Below are 18,987 nucleotides of genomic sequence, written 5' to 3'. Positions count from 1 at the left end.
TAATATTTTTTAAATTTATTTTATATTTACCCACATATATACCCTTTCCAATGTTCATTCCTTTCAATTTTCCACTGGTATTATTTTCTTTGGCCTGAAGAATTTCCTCTACAGTTTTTTGTAGCCCAGATCTGCTAGCAATAAATTCCCTCACTTTTGTTTATATGAAAGGGTCTCCCTTTTGCTTTCATTTTGAAGGTTATAGTTTCTGGATGAAGAATTCTAAGTTGGCAATGTTTTTTGTTTGTTTGTTTTATTTCAAACTTCTCTTCTGGCTTGCTTTGTTTCTGATTTTAAAAATCAGCAGTCATTCTTATCTCTGTTCCTTTGTATATAATATGTCTTTTTCCCCCCTCTGGCTGCTTTTAAGATTTTCTCTTTATCATTGGTTTTCAGCAACTTAATTATGATGTTCCTTGGTGTGATAGTCCTGTGTTTGTCCCTCTCGGGGTTTATGAGATTTCTTGGATCTGTGAGTTTAGAGTTCTTACCTAATTTGGAAATATTTCAACTATTATTTCTTCAAATGTTTTTCTTTGCTACAGTCTTTTTCTCTTCTCCTGCTGAATTATACTTCTTGATATTGTCCCACAGGTCACTGGGGCTCGGTCCCATTTTAATTTTTCCTCTATGCTTCAGGTTGTATAATTCCTATTGCCCATTTTTCAGATGCACTGATCTTCTGTAGTGTGTAAGCTGCTGCTTTTAAGCCCATCCAATGAAATTTTTAATTTTGTTTCAGATAATGTATGTTTCAGCTCTAGAAGTTATAATTTTTTTTTTTTTTTGGTGAGGAAGGTTGGCCTGGCGCTACCATCTGTTGACAATCTTCCTTCTTTTGCTTGAGAAAGATTGTCCCTGAGCTAACATCTGTGCCTATCTTCCTCTATTTTGTATGTGGATTGCTGCCACAGTGTGGCTTGCTGAGCGTTGTGTAGGTCTGAGCCCGGGATCCGAACCTGTGAAACCCAGGCTGCCAAAGCAGAGCTCGTGACCTTAACCACTACGCCACCGGGCCAGGCCCTGTATGATTCTTTTTTTATTCTTCTATTCTCTCTATTGAGATAGCTTATTTGTTTTCAATTTTTTTTGTGTTTTCCATTACATCCTTGAATGTATTTATAAGAGCTGTTTTAAAGTCCTTTTCTATTAAGTCTATCATCTTTGTCAATTCTAAGTCTGTTTCTGTTGACTAATTTTATCCTAGTTATGAGTTACAATTCCTTGCTTCTTTACATGTCTAATAATTTTTTATTGGTTCTGGACGTTGTGGTTAACATGCTATTGAGTTTCTAGATTTTCTTGTCTTCCTTCCAGGAGTATTCTATTCCACCAGGCAGTTAATTTATTTGTAGATCAGCTTGATCCTTTCAAGTCTTGTTTTAAAGCTTTGTTAAGATGGTTCTAGAGCAGAATTAGACAAAGTTTTTCTTTCAAGGGCCAGATAATAAGTATTTTGGGCTCTACAGGCTATATACAGTCTCTTTTGCATATTCTTTTTTTTTTTTTTTTTACCCCTTTTTAAAAATGTAAAATAACATTCTTTACTCAAAAGCCATGCAAAACCAGGCTTTGGGTTGGATTTGGCCTGTGGGCCAGCTTTACCAACCCCCGTTCTAAAGAATTCTTTATTCTAGGGCTACTGGAGCCATACATTTATAGTATGGCCTTCCTGAGGTCTCTATTAAATGCCTGCTATCAAGTCAGAGCTATTGAGTGTCTGCGATTTCACCCTACTTGTAAGCCTGCAACAGTTGCCTGGATGCTGGCAGAAGATGTGAGACTCCTAGGTCAGAGACAAAGGACTTTATTACTCACAGCACAGCAGCATCATAAGCTTCTTATTCTCATTGATTTCCCTTGCCCCCAAACCTCATGGGGGCAAAGCAAAGTGGGTCCAAGTGGATGTTACACACACAGTGGGTTTGTATCACAGCTGAGGAACTCTGAGCTTAGGAAACCTCCCATCTTATGAGATAGCTGCTAGCAAACCTGCCAAGACTTTGCCCTGGAAGAAGCCATTCTCCTTATTATCCTGGTCAGGAAACAAATCTTCCTTTGTCCTGGAGAGTGCCACTATACTTTCCAAAGGCTGTTGACTATATAAACATTCTTGGAAAGATAGTCCAGGACAAAAGTTGTCACATGACAGGGAGAAATGCCATGGAAGATTATCTCTTGGCACTCACAGTTCAAGAGATCTCTCTACTGGTTGGAATTCAAATGCTTCCCAGCCCTGTGGAAATGTTGCTCAAGTCTCAGATCCCCAGTAGTTCTTTCTCTCAGAGTTGTTCTTCTCCCAGAAGTTGTTTTGCCTGGCCTTATGGGGTCTTACCTTATGCATGTGCATCTTAATATTCAAACAAACACTCAAGATGACTCTTATGCAGCTTTCTGGAATTCTGTCTCTGCACGTCTTTTTCCTCTCTGGTACTCTTGTTTCTCAAATTGCAGTCACCTTCTTGAGTTCCAGTCTGTCTTAAACTTGGCAAAATCACTGTGCTCTGCTTGAGTTCTCCCTCTTTGCATGTCAGTCCGCAGAGAGCCTCCAGGCAGAAAGCTGGGGCATTTGTGGAAGTCAGCTCATTTGTTTTCCTTCTCCCAGGGATCACAGTCTCATACTGCCTGTTGTTCAGCTTCCGAAAATGGTTGTTTGGTTTACTTTGTCTATTTTTATAAAATATATTTTTATAGCAGAAGAGCTAGTCTGGTACCAGTTACTCCATCATTCTTAACTATCTTTTTTACCATTAATTTCTTTATGTATTTTGGAATTTTGATTTGCACAATGACTTTGAATGGGAAATATTTCTGTCATCTTTTATTATTCCATCTCTAATTTGATGAATATTTCCATCTACCTTCCATGCCCCAGTCCAGAACAAGATCTTAAAATGGCTTTCAGAGGGCTCCTTCTCCTTATCAATATTAGGAATATGGCTAATCAAGTAACTGAGCCAGCTGGTATCTCAGTTCATTTGCTGTAGTGATGTTTTTCTTTTGTCCTTTTGCTTTCATGGGTCTACTGCTTCCCATAAATCCACAGCTCCAGGCAGTATATTGGCAGTAGTTTTATTCAGCATCCTTTCATGGAGCTGGGGAAAGTCGGGTGACCAATCACTGCTGTTTGCCTGGAACTAAGGAGTTTCCTGGGACTTGGAATTTTTGGAGCCAAGACACAGAGAGTCCTGGGAAAAACAAGATGGACGATCTGCCCCAGTTCCTGGCTTTCAGTAAAGATGCTGGCTTTTGTCTCCACCTTAAGTAGAGCATTTTAGCCCCAGTATTCCACCGGAGCTGAATTTCCAGTTGCCACAGCTGCTTCAAAACCCAGACCCTGATAGGCTGCAGCTTTAACCCAGCTCATTGCTTGGCATTTCTGTTGTGTTTCTGGTCCACAAAGATGTTTATCTTGTTTTCTGAGCCCAGCAATGACCTTTTGGTTTTCTCTTTTTCTATTTTATCTGTCATTACCATGTATTTAGAGCATAAAGGATGAATTGAAGCATGAATTCACTGTGCCATCTTGACTGGAAATTCTTCTGATTCTTTTTCAATTTGATTTTGTGTTAGTTTAGGAAGTAATGTAATTTAACAGCCTGCTTTCTTTAGAAACCCTCCTAGCCCTTCCTGTCATTTTTAGGGATCCCAGATCACAGAAATTCAGGTGAAATGTAGTCACTGTCCATATAGGGGTTCTGTTCTTTTTGGGGGGGTCCTCGTAACTCAGTACTTGAGTTAGAATAGCATCCTAGCTTTGCTCCATCCTACATCTTCCGATTGATGAAAATGGTGTCAAACATTGTTTTACCATCATCCTCACCTCCACTTCTGGCTACTCTTGTTTTCTTGTTCCCCCATTCTTGAAGAGGCAGAAGGAAAAAAGTTGAAAGGAGGTTAGGGCAGTGGTTTCCAACCTCTTTGAAACTGACGGTTCTTTTTTTATGTAACCCGTAATCTGTTTTTAGAGAACGTATGGATTTTCAGACCCTTTTAATAGCTTTGGAGCTCTCCCAAAGAGTTACTACCCCTGAAATTGTGCAAAAGGAGCAGGAAAATTCATTCTACTTCCTTGTTTGCCTTAAACTATGCTTCATCTATATTCTTTTAGATGTGAAGATTTTTTTTTAACAATTTTGAGTCTTTTGCTCTTCCATTCTGTTGACAATAACAATCTAGTTAATTGTCTTGCAGACTTGCATTGTGATTTATAGTAAGCATTTTAAATATTTCTACTGGATTAAAGAGTTTTTGAACAGAGAGGTTTTCACATTTCAAACCTAAGTATCTAAATATCATGCAAACCAAGCTTCTGTCAGAATACAAAACTAGTGAAGCAGCAAAAATACTTCCCGGAGCAAAGTAGTTCGCACTAACCATCTTAGCTCTACTTAGAAAAATATTCCCATCGCTCAGCTTTGGTTTCCTGTTTTTAATTGAAGTGGTAGAAATGCGTATGTGGCCATTCTCATTGAGACATTTAAAAACCGGTATTGCATGGTATCATCTTTAAGAGCCAGTCTATTTTTTTTTCTTCAAGATTAACCCGGAGCTAACATCTGTTACCAATCTTTCTCTTTTTTCCCTTTTTTTTTCTTCTCTCCAAAGCCCTCCAGCACACAGCTGCACATTCTAGTTGTAGGTCGTTCTGGCTGTGCTGTGTGGGATGCCGCCTCAGCATGGCTTGACCCAGCCCTAAGTCCACACCCAGGATCCGAACTGGCAAAACCCCGGGCCGCTGAAGCAGAGCTTGCGAACTTAACCTCTTGGCCACAGGGCTGGCCCCAGAGCCAGACTTTTTTTTTTTTTTTGAGGAAGATCAGCCCTGAGCTAACATCTGCTGCCAATCCTCCTCTTTTTGCTGAGGAAGACTGGCCCAGAGCTAACATCCGTGCCCATCTTCCTCTACTTTATAAATGGGACGCCTACCGCAGCATGGCTTTTGCCAAGCGGTGCCATGTCCGCACCTGGGATCCGAACTGGCGAACCCCAGGCCGCTGAAGCAGAACGTGCAAACTTAACCCCTATGCCACCGGGCCGGCCCCAGAACCAGACTATTTTTAACAAAAATAAAATAAATACGTGAGTTAAACTGCTCACATGATGAAATCAAATATTTTCTGGGAGATAATTTAGTAAAAACCAAATGATTCAAGAAATCATTACCTTATTGTTTTGTTTGTTTTGTTAAAGAATCTAGTTGGAAAACGCCTTGTTGGGGTATCTTAAAATGACTCCGTAGGTAGCTGGTCTGTGATTCCTGACTGGGCGTATGGAAAAGTTACAAAATGAAATGGAGAACTGTCATTTAGAAATTGAGAACACACTTTACTTATTTAACTGGGACTAAATACTGCTGGAGCAAATTTTGTGCTAAAATTAGACATTGGGGTTGGTCCAATAGCAGCACAAGTTATAATCCTTTAGAAATCATAGTCTGTTGGTTCAAATCAGGACACTGCAATGTGAGACTATAAATCACTTATGCCATGTTCTTATGAGACCGTTATACCATGGCTGTCTCCATTACAGGACAGTGGAGTTACCAAAGTTAGAATTACTTCTACCTAAAGGTTGAGTTTTGTTTTATTTTTTGCTTTTCTTTCATATATGAGAAGGTCCTCTGAAAATATTTAATTTCCTAACACTCTGGCCTCATGACCCCCTCACACATAAAATACATAGGTACATTGGGAAGCATGTATTAGGTGAGTACTGTGGACAGCGTACTAGAAAATTAGAAAATTAATGAGAAAGGTAATGTGGATGGTGGAAAGAGAATGGGTCTTGGAGTCAGACGTACCTGCCTGTGAATCCTGGAGAAATCACTTAATTTCTCTGGGCCTTGGCTTTCTTATCTGGTTGAAAAAAAAAAAGCAGAAAATGTCAGGTGCTGAGAAAATGTCCCCCCCCCCCCACCACTATGAGAAGACATTTAGATAGACAGATAGAATTTAATTCAGTTAATGTTTACTATATGCCAGGCATTGTGCTACACATTATCTCCTTTAGTCTTGACACACCCCTGAAGTGCTGGAGTTTATACTGTCCTTCTCTATGTCTTTAGGCCTTGCTTGCCGAAAGGTGCGTGCCTAAAAAGTGGCAGAACCAAGAGTAGGGCCCAGTGCTCTTAACCACTATGATTTCAGCCTCACAAAAAGCAAAACCTCTTAGAGATATCCTACCAATTTAATGCTGTCAGAAATGTCAGGACAAACCATTCATTTCTCATCATATGTAAATTTTTTTTTTACCAAATTTAATTTTGATGCATGTATTAGCTTGTTAGAACTGCCATAACAAAATACCACAGACTGGGGGGGCTTCAACAGCAGAAGATTGCTTTCTCACAGTTCTGGAGGCTAGAAGTCCAAGATCAAGGTGTCAGCAGGTTGGCATTCTTCTGAGACCTCTCTCCTTGGCTTGCAGATGCTGCCTTCTCTCTGTGTCCTCCTGAGAACATCCCTCTTTCTATGTCATCTGTGTCCTATTCGCCTCTTCTTATGAGAACACTAGTCATTTTGGATTCATGACCCCATTTTAACTTAATTACTTCTTTAATGTCCCTATCTCTAAATACCGTCACATTCTGAGGTCTTGGGGCTTAGGACTTCAACATACGGATTTGAGGAGACATAATTCAGCTCATAACAATGCATATGTGTTATATACCATGTGATACCAAGTAAGAAAGAAAATCACTAACCCCTATAGAGTGTTTACTATGTGTCAAACACTGTTCAAAACACTTTACACGTATTTATTTAATCCATATGAGCTAGGTACTATCATATGACTTAGTAAGTAGTAGGCTAGGACTTGAATCCACACAGTCTGACGCCAGAGTCTGTGCTCATCCAGTATTTTATGCTGCCTCTCTCAACCAGAAGCATCCCGTTTGGACCAAAGAAACAAAACACAGTAATGTCTACTGGAGGTAAAATTATGATTAACATCAAAAGTCTGTATATGTTTAATTAACAATTACTAGGCTATCAAACATGAAATATAATGAAGCAGCTTTCATTTATTCCTTTGTTATGGCACAAGTAATAAATCAGAGTTACTTAGAAAATGGCAAAGAAAATTCTATGTAAAATTTGTAGCATTCATCTCTGCATAATAAAGTTAATTAATACAAGTATTTTTCTTCTAAACCTTCAAAAGCAAATAGTATGCACAATGAAGTATTAACATTTGAAGACCTAGGACGCATATGCTTCACTTCTGCTTTTTCTCCTAAGCGGGCATGATTCCTGCTTCAGCCCGTCTTACTGAAGCAAAAACGTTCCATGTCTGGAGATGGGCTCAGGGATAGCACTGTGCTCCTTCCAGCCCCTGAACTAAGTCGACAGAAGCAAGCACTTTTTGGAGCCAGAAGTGACTAGGAAAGAAAATCGTAGACTGTCTCCACCACTTCCAGAGTCCCCAGACAGTTAAGAAGGAAGGTAGGGCTCCTACTGCACAAAGGAATAGGATTTGAGACAGTGTAGTTGGGTCTCAAAGGACAGTGTTCCTCAGCTTACAGCTGGTTTAAACCCAAAGTGAAAAGAAGAATAGATTTGGGGTTAGGACACACTGCCGTGGTGCTCTTTTTGCCAGTCATTGTAGTGTGTTCACAGAGCCTCTGCCTTCGAGATGCTTACAGTCTGGCGACTGGGGGATTTACAAAGATGAAATAATGAGAGCACTATTATTCTGTTAGTTGAATTGCTCATTGAAATTATCTCAGTTCTCTAAACAGGTTTATAAGAACGTGTCTTAACAGAACTCAGTGCTTTGCATTTCACAGCATGCTCGTTGTTCTTAAGGCTGCTCAGACTACAACAACATACTCTGTGGACCACTGACCCTTCCAGAATTGTGTCATGCCTAATTGAGCTGGGAGATCATGCCACTGTTAGCCTCAGGCCTCCATAGACTCCAGCCTGGCTGGAGGCCTTGGAGCAAGCTTAAGTGGTTCTAAGTGTCTGGCTGGAGTGGGGAGGAGACTGCCAGTGCCCTGCCAAGGCACAGAGCCTGAGAAATGGCTTCAGCTTTTTTTAATCAATGAAATACACATTGTCTGTCTGCATTTTATAAACCTTCAGAGGTAAGAGCTCTACAGAATCCCGAGACCCTCATGCCGTCTTGTGGTAGTAGAAAGAAGTTTTGGAGTCTCACAGGTCTTTATTTGACTTCTGACCCTCCTATATGACTTCAGACAAATTACTAAATTTTATGAGCCTGTTTTATTTTTTAATCTATAAAACAGCCCAGTAACTATGCAGTTACTGTTAACTCTCTTCCTCGCCCTTTTGTGACTTCTCTCAGTCCCTGACATTTTTGAAGAACATCTTTTTCTGATCATAAATGCTCTCTGCTATCAAGGAGGTGAAAACTCTATGGTTTAGGATGTCTGTGGATCCTGAAGAAAACGTGAGGTGGATGGAGTTGGCCTGCCCCTGTCCTACCTGTCCCCAGCTATGTATTTATTTCCTCAGGATAGGATTTCCAGTCAACCAGGGCGAGTCCTTAGAACAGTACAGAGTTCAGTAGGGTCCAGAGTTCTTGGAAATCATCTCAGCATAGAGAGATCAGCTACCCTTATTTGTACTGAATTTAAAACAAGAAATAATGGCTTAAAGCCATTATGTGGCCTAAAGCCTATGAAAGTTAAGCTTACATGTAACAAAGCATTTTATGAGTTCAGAAACAGTTGGGCAAGGCCATAAACTATCATATTACTAAATTGCTACCATTTCTAATGTTCAAGGCTCCAACTACAAGTTTGTCCTTAGAGATTGCGACGTCCTCTCAGTAATTTGGGTGTACCCACTTGTGCTTGCAGCTAAGGAGCACATAGGGTTTGCTGGTTAGTATGTTGCCTATATTTGAATCCTAAAAATAACCACCTCATGAGAACTGGCTGAGCTTTGTGAAGATTATGCTCCAGTTGGTTAGAAATGGAAGGTACATTTTTCCTCTCCCCTCTTGCCTTTCATTTCTAAGCACATTTGCCTCTACTCTGAAGCAGAGGCGACTATTAGAGCAGCTGCCGTGAGCAGCTGCAGAATCTTCCATGTCATCTGCTCCTCTGCTGTGCAGACTTTGTCCCAGCCTCTGCCCCCAGTTGTCCATTTCTTCCTTTCAAAATGGCCCACTGCCCTCTTCTGCCCAGTGCCCCGCCTGGGTTCTGGCAGTGTCCCTGCAGTGATTTCAGGGGACTTTGCCTGGTGTCTCCTGGCTTTTACCATTCTGTATAGCGAAAACAAAATTAGCAAAAACATTTTTATGTTATGAAAAACAACTGGAAGGAAAAAAAATGTCTATCAGCCAATAAATAGCTGCTTGCTGCTGTCCCCGCCACTTCTGCTTGTCATTTTTGGTGGTGCTCTTTTCAACGTGCTACCACATCGGTACAGTATAAAGCTATAATTTTATATTTGCATGCAGAGACCAGACGATTATGTCTCTTGGAGGGGAACCCCTCCACCGGATTACCTTGATTTATTCATCCTGTTCGCAGTAAACAGCTATCCCAGAGGCCCTTCCCGTAACTTCGCCGGGACTGCTGAGGGACTGTCCGAGCCGCTCCCAGCGTTCCTCTCAGTGCACAATAAACTGCTAACAACCAGCAGCTATGGAACACTTCTTCTTCTGTAATGTATGACTGAGCAGAAGCTTCTCTCTAAGGTAGACTATGGGAGCTAGTGCAGGACAATGCCTTTGCACAATATGTTAAAGTAATTTATGTTCCATGGCTTTTAGAGAAGGGCCAGCTCATTCTGACTGGTTCTTTTAGTGTTGTTTGATTTTGAACACTTAGAAAATGGGCTTGCATTCTTTTTCTCTTTTTGAAGAAGCTATTATGTTGCTTTAAAATATACGTACTTTAGACTTTAGGTAATATATTATCCAAATACTAATTTACAATAAAATATTATTTAATATATTTGATTTATAACACATTACATGCAAGAAGCTTAGAAAGCAGGTAAAAACAAATTATGTGTTTTCTTTTACTATGTGGGCAACAGAATTGTCTGCCTTAAAGAACAATATATATCACCTTTTACCACTGCTCTCTGAAAATAATGTGGGGTTAACAAAATCTAAATTGCACCTGTCAGACTGCCTGTAGTATCTTCAGTTTTCACTGACTGTACTCTCCCTTCTCTCTCTCCGTACCTTTAGAATAATGGACCAGCAGCACAGTTTCCACAATAAAAACAGAAGTGAAAGAAAGGAAAGAAAGAATTTATAAAATTTCTTTTGGGTCTGTAAGAGAATGGATCCTAGCATGAACAGCATATAAGTATGCAGGCAAAGTATATCTAAAATAAGGTGGTACACACACGCCAGGCTTGATATGTGGGTGTAGTGTGTGCACGTGCCAAACTGCCCATTTTCTCACCTAAATATGGCAGCTTCACTACCTAGCGACAACTGTATTCATGCTTTATTGGGAAAAAAAACCCCCACTAAATTGCCTTCTTAAATATCACAACATATAATAAGTGTATCTTTGCTTAGAAGTGTAAAAATAATGTGCTTGCAAATACTTATTAACTAGAACTGAGAGTAAATACTTTGAAGAATAGATAAGAAACTAGAACAATTAGACCTCAGTTGGCCTGGACCAACTGTGAAAATATAGAATCACAGAAGCTCTGAGCTAGAAGGATTTGATTACGCCTCTATAATACAAAAATCTCTCTCTCCTTTTTTTTTTTTTTTTGGTGAGGAAGATTGGCCCTGAGCTAACATCTGTTGCCAATCTTCCTCGTTTTTTTTTCTCCCCAAAGCCCCAGTATGTAGCTGTATATCCTAGTTGTAAGTCATTCTAGTTCTGTGTGGGATGGTGCCACAGCATAGCTTGATGAGCAATGTGTAGGTCCGCACCCAGGATCCAAACTGGCAAACCCCAGGCTGCTAAAGCTGAGCATGCGAACTTAACCACTCAGTCACAAGGCTGGCCCTACAATCCAAATCTTATTAGAAGCCTGAACCCCTTTGTAACATCCCAGTGAAGTGATCGTTCTGCCGTTGTTCTAAATACTTTTAGTACAGGGATATTCATTACTTACCCATGCGACTGGCCTCACATTCTTCTCATTCAGGAAAGACATAATTACTTATACCTTTACATTCATTTTGTTCTTCTTCTTCCCCTTCAACCCGCATAGAATAAATCTAATCACTCCTACAACCCTTCAAATATTTGAAGACAATCATCATGACTATAACTGGCCTATAACTGAGCCATTGTTAACCAAGTGTCATCTCCTAAACCAGTCAGAGCCAGGATGTTTATGCATCCATACCACCCAGCAGCTGAAATATCCTTGAGGTGGTGGTGCTTCCTAGATGATGGGCCTGTGATGTGGTTGTGCTGTATCGATGAGTTACTGCTAAAAACACTGGAGCCAGTGAGGGGAGGTCCTAAGCCTAGAGAGCCCAGGAAAGAGCCTCAAGTCTTAATAAGGTTGGTGGCAGCAAAGGCACGGACTGTGATGTTTCCCTTGCAGCAACCCAAAAAGTCTTCCTTCCTGTCATTGACATTCAACCAAGCCTTCGATTTTGGAGTTAGGGCCTTGAGCTTCAGTTCCACCACCGGCTCTACCCTGGACGATTGCATGCCCTTGGGCAATCCCCTCCACCATTCCAGAGCTCCCTCTTTGACATGCTGCTTTTCTGCCTAGAAAAGTGGCCCCCTCTCCTGGCCTCAGCTTAGATGTCATTTCTCCAGGAACCCTTCCCTCACTCCCACCCCTACCCTACCCTGAGACTGGCCTCTGTCTTCCATTGCACCCTATACTCACCTCTCTGGTAGCACTTACTTCCTTGTGTTTTAATCACCTGTTTACTTGTCTGTGTCTGCTGTACTAGAAGATCTTTAAGGCCAAGGACTCGGTCTTGGTCCCCAGCACTTTGCCCAGTGCCTGGTGCATACCAGAACTCAGAAGATATTTATTGATAAAGGAAGAAAGGAAAGAGAAGACAAAGAGGGAGAAGACAAAATGAGGAAGCTGGACTACATTACCTAAATAGCCTCTTACAGCTACAACGCCACAATTCCTTGTTCTTAAGTTTCATCTTTAATGTCAACCTCAGAGTTTTAAAAATTCAGGTTTTCTCTAGTAAGAGGATGAGTTTCAAGTGGTTACACCAAATTAGAAAACTGGGGGCTGGCCCCGTGGCTGAGTGGTTAAGTTCGCGCACTCTGCTCCAGGCGTCCCAGTGTTTCGTTAGTTTGAATCCTGGGCACGGACATGGCACTGCTCGTGAAGCCACACTGAGGCGGCGTCCCACATGCCACACTGGAAGGACCCACAACGAAGAATATACAACTATGTACTGGGGGACTTTGGGGAGAAAAAGGAAAAAAATAAAAAATAAAAATAAAAAAATCTTAAAAAACTGTAAGTATATGTTCATACATCTAATACAATTTTAGGACTGAGATTTAGATTTCATTTAATGAGCCCAAACATTATCTTATATATGAGGAGACTGAGGCACAATGAGATTAAGTTATCTGCCCAAACCTACCTGGTTAGTGGGAAGACCAGATTTTTAAACATACCTCTCTTGGCCAGGATCGTTGGTCTCTAGTCTCCTCCCTTTTTGAAAGAGCTGCTACGAACTTGTCTACAAATTGAAGTGACAGACATTTCCCCTTCTATGTTATCCACGACTTTCTGGCTGTACATTAAATTGTGAGAAACCCCCTTCTCTGCCCCTGGACAAATTAATGAAAATTAGTTCTCTTTTCTCCCAGAAATGTCAGAGGGTGCCATAATGCTACACGAGGTGTTCCTGTAAGTTGTTTACTAAATGGAGTTGTAGTCATGTGGATTGCTTTCAGCCAGGTTGGGTATCGAAGCTCAGTGTTCTGGGGTTAAGTCATAGGGTAGTGCTGCCATGAGCCTAGCTTCTTGGCGAGCAGCCCTGAGGTGCAGCTGTAAGGTGACCCAGTTCAGGCTTGAGGCCAGGGTCCAGTGCTCAGTGCCAGAAACCTGAGCTAAACACTGGAACTCATTCCCAGGGCACTGAATTGGTCTCAATTAAGATTTTAGATGAAAAGATTTTTTGTTTGCCCCGAAGAACCACTTCGATTTATAAGCTCATAGGCAAACTGAATGTTTTGCCATTATACTGGGAATACTTTCTAGAGGCCAAACCTTTAAAAAGAAAAAGGAAGAGGAGGAGAGGAAGAAGACTTTATTTAAGAAGTCATGAAATATTTCTTGAAAGCAATAGTTTTCGTAAGATATGCTGCCTGGAGAACCTTTATTTTCCTATGTCTTTGAATATGCTGTGTAAGTTGTAAAACTCCTTCAAATGTAAGGAGATGTTGGAGTGGAAATGGTAGAAGTAGTGGTCAAAGTGATGGTGATGATTGAACCAAACTCTGGACCCATACGGATTTGAATTCAGAGCCCAGCTCCACCATTTACTAGCAGCTGACCTTGGGTAGTGTAGTTAAGCTTGGAGACTGTCTTATATATTGGAGTTTTCAACCTGGCTGCGGTAGAATCATCTGGATGCTTTTAAAAAGTATCCCTGCCTTAACTCAAAATGGATCAAAGACCTAAAGATTAGGCCTGAGACAATAAGTCTTTTGGAAGAAAATATAGGCAGTACACTCTTTGACATCAGTTTCAAAAGAATCTTTTCGGACGCTGTAACTCCTCAGTTGAGGGAAACAATAGAAAGAATAAACAAATGGGACTTCATCAGACTAAAGAGCTTCTTCAAGGCAAGGGAAAACAGGATTGAAACAAAAAAACAGCTCACTAATTGGGAAAAAATATTTACAAGCCACTTATCCGACAAAGGGTTAATCTCCATAATATACAAAGAACTCACACTGCTTAACAACAAAAAAACAAACAACCCGATCAAAAAATGGGCAGAGGACATGAACAGACATTTCTCAAAAGAAGATATGAATATGGCCAATAGACACATGAAAAGATGTTCATCATCGCTAATCATCAGGGAAATGCAAATCAAAACTACACTAAGATATCACCTTACACCCGTTAGATTGGCAAAAACATCCAAAACCAAGAGTGACAAATGTTGGAGAGGTTGTGGAGAAAAAGGAACCCTCATACACTGTTGGTGGGAATGCAAACTGGTACAGCCACTATGGAAAACAGTATGGAGACTTCTCAAAAAGTTAAAAATAGAAATACCCTATGACCCAGCCACCCCATTACTGGGTATCTATCCTAAGAACCTGATATCAGATATCTCAAGAGTCCGTTGCACCCCTATGTTCATCGCAGCATTATTTACAATAGCCAAGACGTGGAACCAGCCTACATGCCCAGAAACTGATGATTGGATAAAGAAGATGTGGTATATATACACAATGGAATACTACTCAGCCATAAAAAAAGACATAATTGGCCCATTCACAACAACGTGGATGGACCTCGAGGGTATTATGTTAAGCGAAATAAGCCAGTCAGAGAAAGACGAACTCTATATGACTCCACTCATAGGTGGAAATTAGTAGATTGATAAGGAGATCTGATCGGTGGTTACCAGGGAAAAGGGGGGGTGGGGGGAGGGCACAGAGGGGGAAGTGGTGTACCCACAACATGACTAACAAAAATGTACAACTGAAATCTCACAAGGTTGTAATCTATCATAACATTAATAAAAAAAAAAAAAAGTATCCCTGCCTGGGCCTCAAATCAGACTCTCTCGGGGTGGGACCCAGGCATAAATATTTTTTGAATGCTCTCTGGTGATTTTAATGTCGAAGACCAATGGCATAATGATTAAAACTTTGGCTCTGGAGTCAAATCACTTGGGCTTAACCTACAGATAAGCCATTTTGTGGAATTTGACCTTGGACAATTTACTTGATCTGTCTGAGCCTCAGCGTTCTTATCTGTAAAATGAGTTTAGTTTAGTTACTGTAGTGTAGAGTTTAGTGTAGGGTTGTTAGAGGATTAAGTTAGGTAAGTTGTGTAAAATACAGCACAGTGCCTACAACATAGTGAGTGTTCAATTATAGATGCTATTTTTATTATTAGTATCCACACTTGCTTTCATTCATGTTGGGTTTAAGGCCCCGTTTGATCCTGTTCACAGTCCTGCAGAGAAGACTGAAAAATCAGAAGTATCTTACTAATGAACATAAAAATAAGTGGAAAATCCTATAGGGATAAAAGTGTGTGTGTAACCTTCTTGTCGGATTTTGAGTGAAATGATGAAGTTCAGGGTCTTCACTCACTCAAACCCCTACAGGACCTTAGTATTTATCATTTCTCCACTTCACAGAGTCTTGTTTAAAAAATAAGCAAAGTGAGAATATATAAGCACAGAGGCATTCAAGGGAGAGACATATTGGAAGAAGCGAAATGGAGGCTGGAGGCCTCTAGTTAGAAAGATATTTCCTGGCTCGACAATCTGTCTCAGTAGTTCTCAAACTCTAGTATACATCAGAGAATCATCTGGTTCTTGTGAAAACACAGATTGGTGAGCTGCACCCCCAGAGATTCTGGGAGTAAGTCTGGAATGGGGCCTAGGAATATGCATTTCTAGCAAGTTCCCAGGTGCCGCTGATGCTGTTGGGCCAGGGACCACACTTTGAGAACTACTGGTGGCCAGACGTGGTAGCTCTTGGTTGTCTATGTTTTCTTCGACCCTGTTAGCTGTGCAGGTTGCTTTCCCATCTACACCCCTACAGAGTTGGCGGGCACCCCAAAATCTCTTTGTCTTCTGATGACCTAGGTACTGCCATGGAACAGAGTGTTGGTTTTCAGTTCAATAGTCTCTTCTCAGCCTCAGGTCTTGAACTGCACTTTCTTCTGCTGCTGCTTGAAGGGTGCTTGTTGTGCAGTCTTAAGCTCCCGTTTCATAGTTCATTTCAGAGAATGGTGGGTGTTCCTCTTTCCCTGCTGACCACCACATACCACCTCATTCCCAATTCCCTCAGGGCTCTTTTTTTTAGAGATTGGCACCTGAGCTAACAACTGTTGCCAATCTTTTTTTTTTATTCTTCTCCCCAAAGACCCCAGTACATAGTTGTATATTTTAGTTGTGGGTTCTTCTAGTTGTGGCATGTGGGACACCGCCTCAGCGTGACCTGACAAGTGGCGCCATGTCCGCACCCAGGATCTGAACCAGCGAAACCTTGGGCCGCCAAAGCAGAGTGCGCGAACTCAACCACTCAGTCATGGGGCCGCCCCCGCTCAGGGCTGTTGCTTATGGAGACAAAGCCCAGATCCAGCAGCACAGAATGAGTGTCCTTCCACAGAGGCCTCTAACTTCTACCTGGCACGGGTCAAACTCAAGAATCTGGGACTTTTGGTTACAGTCTCTACTCCTTTGTTTCAAGGACATTGGGTCACATAGGCAAATCCAGACCAAACTCTGTAACAGTGCTGGGTCACATATGTTACTAGAAACTTGGGATGATAAAGGACTCAATACGCTCACACTGAGCCTTGCCTCAAGACCATCTTGTCCTTCCACCTTCACAATTTCTGTTAATATCACTTTTATCCTAGTTACCCAGCCTCAAAATTTGGGCATAACGATCCCTAATATTTGCTGAGTACTTAATCCTCACAAAAACTGTATGAATGGATACTATTCTATCCATTTTATGTATGAGGAAACTGAGGCTTAGCAAGACTAAGACGTAGCTAGAATATGAGCTCTAGAATCTTTGTCAGTTTTCTTCTGTGGTGTAGCCTGAGTGCCTAGAACTGTGCCTGGCCCATACAGGTGTTCAATAAATATTTACGAAATGAATGGAGGGTGATACAACAAACACGTGGGATCTGGGATTTGAAACCAGATCTGTCTCGACCACTGCACCACACCTTCTCTGGCTTCAGCTTTGACATTCCTCTTGTCATCCCACAGACTCATCGCCCAAATCAGTAATGGTCCAAGCAAGTCCATTATCATGATGTTTCTTGCATTTGGCCCCTTTTTTCATTTCTGCTGCCACCAACCTAGTTAGAGTGATTGCTATTTATTTCCTGAACTATTGCTGTTCCTTCCCCACCTGCAGTCTTTACAGGCCCCTGTGTGGCCTACCCAACTTTTACCAGATGGCTTTTTTCTTAAAGCACATTCAATACATCATACCTCTGCTCAAAGACAAGGTAGGTGGTGTGGTATAATGAAAAACTGAGGAACTAAGAAAACCAGGATTCTGGTCTCAATTCCATGACCTTGGACAAGTTACGTATCCCTCCTAGGCTTCATTCTCCCCACCAATAACATTACGAAGTTAGACTGGGTAATCTCTTCCCTTGCTGACGTTGTCTGGTGGTTAGACGCAGGGGCTGTTACACCCTGTCAGTGGAATCCTACCTGGAATCAGGTACGAAGGGCAGTTGTGCCTCCAAAGGGTTCAGAATAAGATGAATACATTCATTTTTATCAAACAAAGCAGAGCAGTGTAAGTGCCATCAAAGATGTAAAATGAGGAGCTCTGGCCATTAGGGGAGGGTAAGATCACATCTGGTTACTAATGGGAGGTATGGACGGGGCACAGACACTGCTCTTCCTCTGATGTCAGCCTGTCCCTGGTATGCAGGCCCTCGCCTCATTGATGAGAGGAGGAGAAGCTGCTAAGATCCCAGTAGCTTTAAGCTCTTGCAGAAATCAGTCATAAACACTAACTCTCTAATTCAGAAGTGTTGGCTCAAGACACACAAATTGGTGTAATGCTTAGGAACCTGCTTAAGAGGCAAAGAGGAAAGAGAAAATGAAAGTGGTTGTCATGTTCCTGATGAATGCTCCATATCTTGCTCGGCCACTTACTAGTCAGGTGGCCTTGGGCAGGTCACTTGTCTTCTCTGAACCCTGGTTTTACCTCAGTTCCTCATCTAGAGATTGGGGATAATAATACCGACTCCGCAGGATAGTGGTGAGGAATAAATTAGATAGAGTATGTAGGGCCCCTAGTGTAATGCCTGTAGCACAGTAAGCATTCAGGAAATTTCATCTTCCATCTTACCTTCTGCCCCTCTAAACATGTCCGTTTTTAAACACCCTTTTAAAATCCCTGGCCGGGGGCGGGGGAGTGGAGGGAGAGAGAGAGATCATTTCACAGCGATAACTCATAGAATTCTATATGCTCCACCCTTGCATACGTTCAGATTTGGGAAATTATGTGCCATCTTAACTTAAGAAGCTTCCCACCCCTTTACAGCTATTAAAAGGACAGAGTGGAAAGGGCAAATCAGAAGTTGTTGCTGTCTTATCTGTGGCTGAAGGAGGAACTAGGGAGGTCCAGCCTGCAGCCTTCTTTCTTCCTCCAGGTGAACTGATGAAGACTTAGAAGCAGCAGCTGCATCATGGCCAGGGTGGCCTGCCCTTGTCCTTTCACTTTCATCCTATAGTTATCAGGCCGTTAAGGAGCGGTTGTTGCTATATCTGTGGTTGACAGTCATCATGGCAGCCAAGAAAAATTTATGTGTCAAAACAATTGCATTTCATTAAACTTTGGAATGAGGAAATATATGTGTAGGATATAATAATTTTTTTTAGAAATTAAGGAAAATCATCCACTCATTCAGCCTTCAAATGCTTATGGACAGCTGCTATTGTGACAAACACAGTGCTAGGCACTGGCAATACAACAGTGACTAAAACAAAACTCCCTGCCTTCTCAGAGTTTATATTATGGTGGGAGATGGAGAAAATAAACAGGATAAGTTAGTAAGATATATATTCCTGATATTATGTATTAGGAAGTAGTTGGTGCTAAGGGGGAAAATAAGGCAAGAAAGAATATAAAATATCTGTGGGGATGAGGTATTCAAGTGTTAGATAGTTGTCCAGGGAAAGTCTCATTAATAAGGTGCTTTTGAAGTAAAGACCTGATGGAAGTGATGAGCCAGCTGTGAGGGTGTCTGAGGGACAACTTTCAAGGCAGAGGGAACAGTAACTCCAAAAGTCCTGAGATGGTCTTGTGTGTCTGAGGAAGGTGCCCAGTGTGTCTGAGGAAGGTGCCCAGTG

At 41.4% G+C, this 18,987-nt stretch overlaps 1 protein-coding gene and 1 long non-coding RNA gene across 2 annotated transcripts in view; one reads left to right on the top strand and one right to left on the bottom strand.

Moving 5' to 3' along the window:
- Positions 1 to 18,987, top strand: part of LOC124246334 (uncharacterized) — a 103,908-nt gene that overhangs the window by 32,083 nt on the left and 52,838 nt on the right. The gene's annotated exons all lie outside the window — the stretch shown is intronic.
- LOC124246336 (uncharacterized) lies at positions 2,894 to 12,731 on the bottom strand. The gene is made up of 4 exons (XR_006890471.1): positions 12,569 to 12,731; positions 5,804 to 5,858; positions 5,167 to 5,260; positions 2,894 to 3,862 (listed from the first exon to the last, which is right to left on the bottom strand). It is a non-coding gene; the product is annotated as an uncharacterized LOC124246336 (long non-coding RNA).

The sequence above is a fragment of the Equus quagga genome, chromosome 11 (assembly GCF_021613505.1).
Source record: "Equus quagga isolate Etosha38 chromosome 11, UCLA_HA_Equagga_1.0, whole genome shotgun sequence".
Taxonomy (NCBI): domain Eukaryota; kingdom Metazoa; phylum Chordata; class Mammalia; order Perissodactyla; family Equidae; genus Equus; species Equus quagga.
This window is presented reverse-complemented; position numbering and strand designations above follow the sequence as displayed.